The sequence below is a fragment of the Musa acuminata genome, unplaced genomic scaffold (assembly GCF_036884655.1).
Source record: "Musa acuminata AAA Group cultivar baxijiao unplaced genomic scaffold, Cavendish_Baxijiao_AAA HiC_scaffold_483, whole genome shotgun sequence".
In the NCBI taxonomy this organism is placed as follows: Eukaryota; Viridiplantae; Streptophyta; class Magnoliopsida; order Zingiberales; family Musaceae; genus Musa; species Musa acuminata.
In genome coordinates, this window is record NW_027020728.1 from 7,501 (window position 1) to 12,500 (window position 5,000).

Here is a 5,000-nt window from a genome sequence, read left to right on the forward strand (position 1 = left end):
CGTTTTAGCCAGTTTTTGGCCTGTTCTTGCATTGCGCGGTGACCGTCGAGAGCGGAGCAAAACGTCAGCCATCTCAGCACCCTGGAACCCCCCGGGTGGCACAGGGCTGGATGGGGCTTTCGTATAGCAGGGACGGTGCTGCCTCTCGCTTCGCTCGCTGTCCGCCGCTCGCCGCTCGCTCGTGCAGCCAAAATGGCCAGTTTTGGCCCGTTTTTGGGCCGTTTTGGCCAGTTTTTGGCCTGTTCTTGCATTGCGCGGTGACCGTCGAGAGCGGAGCAAAACGTCAGCCATCTCAGCACCCTGGAACCCCCCGGGTGGCACAGGGCTGATGGGGCTTTCGTATAGCAGGGACGGTGCTGCCTCTCGCTTCGCTCGCTGTCCGCCGCTCGCCGCTCGCTCGTGCAGCCAAAAATGGCCAGTTTTGGCCCGTTTTTGGGCCGTTTTGGCCAGTTTTTGGCCTGTTCTTGCATTGCGCGGTGACCGTCGAGAGCGGAGCAAAACGTCAGCCATCTCAGCACCCTGGAACCCCCCGGGTGGCACAGGGCTGGATGGGGCTTTCGTATAGCAGGGACGGTGCTGCCTCTCGCTTCGCTCGCCTGTCCGCCGCTCGCCGCTCGCTCGTGCAGCCAAAAATGGCCAGTTTTGGCCCGTTTTTGGGCCGTTTTGGCCAGTTTTTGGCCTGTTCTTGCATTGCGCGGTGACCGTCGAGAGCGGAGCAAAACGTCAGCCATCTCAGCACCCTGGAACCCCCCGGGTGGCACAGGGCTGGATGGGCTTTCGTATAGCAGGGACGGTGCTGCCTCTCGCTTCGCTCGCTGTCCGCCGCTCGCCGCTCGCTCGTGCAGCCAAAAATGGCCAGTTTTTGGCCCGTTTTTGGGGCCGTTTTGGCCAGTTTTTGGCCTGTTCTTGCATTGCGCGGTGACCGTCGAGAGCGGAGCAAAACGTCAGCCATCTCAGCAACCCTGGAACCCCCCGGGGCTGGCACAGGGCTGGATGGGGCTTTCGTATAGCAGGGACGGTGCTGCCTCTCGCTTCGCTCGCTGTCCGCCGCTCGCCGCTCGCTCGTGCAGCCAAAAATGGCCAGTTTTGGCCCGTTTTTGGGCCGTTTTGGCCAGTTTTTGGCCTGTTCTTGCATTGCGCGGTGACCGTCGAGAGCGGAGCAAAACGTCAGCCATCTCAGCACCCTGGAACCCCCGGGTGGCACAGGGCTGGATGGGGCTTTCGTATAGCAGGGACGGTGCTGCCTCTCGCTTCGCTCGCTGTCCGCCGCTCGCCGCTCGCTCGTGCAGCCAAAAATGGCCAGTTTTGGCCCGTTTTTGGGCCGTTTTGGCCAGTTTTTGGCCTGTTCTTGCATTGCGCGGTGACCGTCGAGAGCGGAGCAAAACGTCAGCCATCTCAGCACCCTGGAACCCCCCGGGTGGCACAGGGCTGGATGGGGCTTTCGTATAGCAGGGACGGTGCTGCCTCTCGCTTCGCTCGCTGTCCGCCGCTCGCCGCTCGCTCGTGCAGCCAAAAATGGCCAGTTTTGGCCCGTTTTTGGGCCGTTTTGGCCAGTTTTTGGCCTGTTCTTGCATTGCGCGGTGACCGTCGAGAGCGGAGCAAAACGTCAGCCATCTCAGCACCCTGGAACCCCCGGGTGGCACAGGGCTGGATGGGGCTTTCGTATAGCAGGGACGGTGCTGCCTCTCGCTTCGCTCGCTGTCCGCCGCTCGCCGCTCGCTCGTGCAGCCAAAAATGGCCAGTTTTGGCCCGTTTTTGGGCCGTTTTGGCCAGTTTTTTGGCCTGTTCTTGCATTGCGCGGTGACCGTCGAGAGCGGAGCAAAACGTCAGCCATCTCAGCACCCTGGAACCCCCCGGGTGGCACAGGGCTGGATGGGGCTTTCGTATAGCAGGGACGGTGCTGCCTCTCGCTTCGCTCGCTGTCCGCCGCTCGCCGCTCGCTCGTGCAGCCAAAAATGGCCAGTTTTGGCCCGTTTTTGGGCCGTTTTGGCCAGTTTTTGGCCTGTTCTTGCATTGCGCGGTGACCGTCGAGAGCGGAGCAAAACGTCAGCCATCTCAGCACCCTGGAACCCCCCGGGTGGCACAGGGCTGGATGGGGCTTTCGTATAGCAGGGACGGTGCTGCCTCTCGCTTCGCTCGCTGTCCGCCGCTCGCCGCTCGCTCGTGCAGCCAAAAATGGCCAGTTTTGGCCCGTTTTTGGGCCGTTTTGGCCAGTTTTTGGCCTGTTCTTGCATTGCGCGGTGACCGTCGAGAGCGGAGCAAAACGTCAGCCATCTCAGCACCCTGGAACCCCCGGGTGGCACAGGCTGGATGGGGCTTTCGTATAGCAGGGACGGTGCTGCCTTCTCGCTTCGCTCGCTGTCCGCCGCTCGCCGCTCGCTCGCGCAGCCAAAAAATGGCAGTTTTGGCCCGTTTTTGGGCCGTTTTGGCCAGTTTTTGGCCTGTTCTTGCATTGCGCGGTGACCGTCGAGAGCGGAGCAAAACGTCAGCCATCTCAGCACCCTGAACCCCCGGGTGGCACAGGGCTGGATGGGGCTTTCGTATAGCAGGGACGGTGCTGCCTCTCGCTTCGCTCGCTGTCCGCCGCTCGCCGCTCGCTCGTGCAGCCAAAAATGGCCAGTTTTGGCCCGTTTTTGGGCCGTTTTGGCCAGTTTTTGGCCTGTTCTTGCATTGCGCGGTGACCGTCGAGAGCGGAGCAAAACGTCAGCCATCTCAGCACCCTGGAACCCCCCCCGGGTGGCACAGGGCTGGATGGGGCTTTCGTATAGCAGGGACGGTGCTGCCTCTCGCTTCGCTCGCTGTCCGCCGCTCGCCGCTCGCTCGTGCAGCCAAAATGGCCAGTTTTGGCCCGTTTTTGGGCCGTTTTGGCCAGTTTTTTGGCCTGTTCTTGCATTGCGCGGTGACCGTCGAGAGCGGAGCAAAACGTCAGCCATCTCAGCACCCTGGAACCCCCCGGGTGGCACAGGGCTGGATGGGGCTTTCGTATAGCAGGGACGGTGCTGCCTCTCGCTTCGCTCGCTGTCCGCCGCTCGCCGCTCGCTCGTGCAGCCAAAAATGGCCAGTTTTGGCCCGTTTTTGGGCCGTTTTGGCCAGTTTTTGGCCTGTTCTTGCATTGCGCGGTGACCGTCGAGAGCGGAGCAAAACGTCAGCCATCTCAGCACCCTGGAACCCCCCGGGTGGCACAGGGCTGGATGGGGCTTTCGTATAGCAGGGACGGTGCTGCCTCTCGCTTCGCTCGCTGTCCGCCGCTCGCCGCTCGCTCGCGCAGCCAAAAATGGCCAGTTTTGCCCGTTTTTGGGCCGTTTTGGCCAGTTTTTGGCCTGTTCTTGCATTGCGCGGTGACCGTCGAGAGCGGAGCAAAACGTCAGCCATCTCAGCACCCTGGAACCCCCCGGGTGGCACAGGGCAGGATGGGGCTTTCGTATAGCAGGGACGGTGCTGCCTCTCGCTTCGCTCGCTGTCCGCCGCTCGCCGCTCGCTCGTGCAGCCAAAATGGCCAGTTTTGGCCCGTTTTTGGGCCGTTTTGGCCAGTTTTTGGCCTGTTCTTGCATTGCGCGGTGACCGTCGAGAGCGGAGCAAAACGTCAGCCATCTCAGCACCCTGGAACCCCCGGGTGGCACAGGGCTGGATGGGGCTTTCGTATAGCAGGGACGGTGTGCTGCCTCTCGCTTCGCTCGCTGTCCGCCGCTCGCCGCTCGCTCGTGCAGCCAAAAATGGCCAGTTTTGGCCCGTTTTTGGGCCGTTTTGGCCAGTTTTTGGCCTGTTCTTGCATTGCGCGGTGACCGTCGAGAGCGGAGCAAAACGTCAGCCATCTCAGCACCCTGGAACCCCCCGGGTGGCACAGGGCTGGATGGGGCTTTCGTATAGCAGGGACGGTGCTGCCTCTCGCTTCGCTCGCTGTCCGCCGCTCGCCGCTCGCTCGTGCAGCCAAAAATGGCCAGTTTTGGCCCGTTTTTGGGCCGTTTTGGCCAGTTTTTGGCCTGTTCTTGCATTGCGCGGTGACCGTCGAGAGCGAGCAAAACGTCAGCCATCTCAGCACCCTGGAACCCCCCGGGTGGCACAGGGCTGGATGGGGCTTTCGTATAGCAGGGACGGTGCTGCCTCTCGCTTCGCTCGCTGTCCGCCGCTCGCCGCTCGCTCGCGCAGGCCAAAAATGGCCAGTTTTGGCCCGTTTTTGGGCCGTTTTGGCCAGTTTTTGGCCTGTTCTTGCATTGCGCGGGGACCGTCGAGAGCGGAGCAAAACGTCAGCCATCTCAGCACCCTGGAACCCCCCGGGTGGCACAGGGCTGGATGGGGCTTCGTATAGCAGGGACGGTGCTAGCCTCTCGCTTCGCTCGCTGTCCGCCGCTCGCCGCTTCGCGCAGACCAAAAATGGCCAGTTTTGGCCCGTTTTTGGGCCGTTTTGGCCAGTTTTTTGGCCTGTTCTTGCATTGCGCGGTTGGACCGTCGAGAGCGGAGGCAAAACGTCAGCCATCTCAGCACCCTGGAACCCCCGGGTGGCACAGGGCTGGATGGGGCTTTCGTATAGCAGGGACGGTGCTGCCTCTCGCTTCGCTCGCTGGTCGCCGCTCGCCGCTCGCTCGCGCAGCCAAAAATGGCCAGTTTTGGCCCGTTTTTTGGGCCTGTTTTGGCCAGTTTTTGGCCTGTTCTTGCGTGGTTGCGGTGACCGTCGTGAGCGGAGCAAAAACGTCAGCCATCTCAGCACCCTGGAACCCCCCGGGTGGCACAGGCTGGATGGGGCTTTCGTATAGCAGGGACGGTGCTGCCTCTCGCTTCGCTCGCTGTTCGCCGCTCGCCGCTCGCTCGCGCAGCCAAAAATGGCCAGTTTTGGCCCGTTTTTGGGCTGTTTTGGCCTGTTTTTGGCTGTTCTTGTGTGGCGCGGTGACCGTCGTGAGCGGAGCAAAATGTCAGCCATCTCAGCACCCTGGAACCCCCCCGGGTGGCACAGGCTGGATGGGGCTTTCGTATAGCAGGGCCGGTGCTGCCTCGCGCTTCGCTCG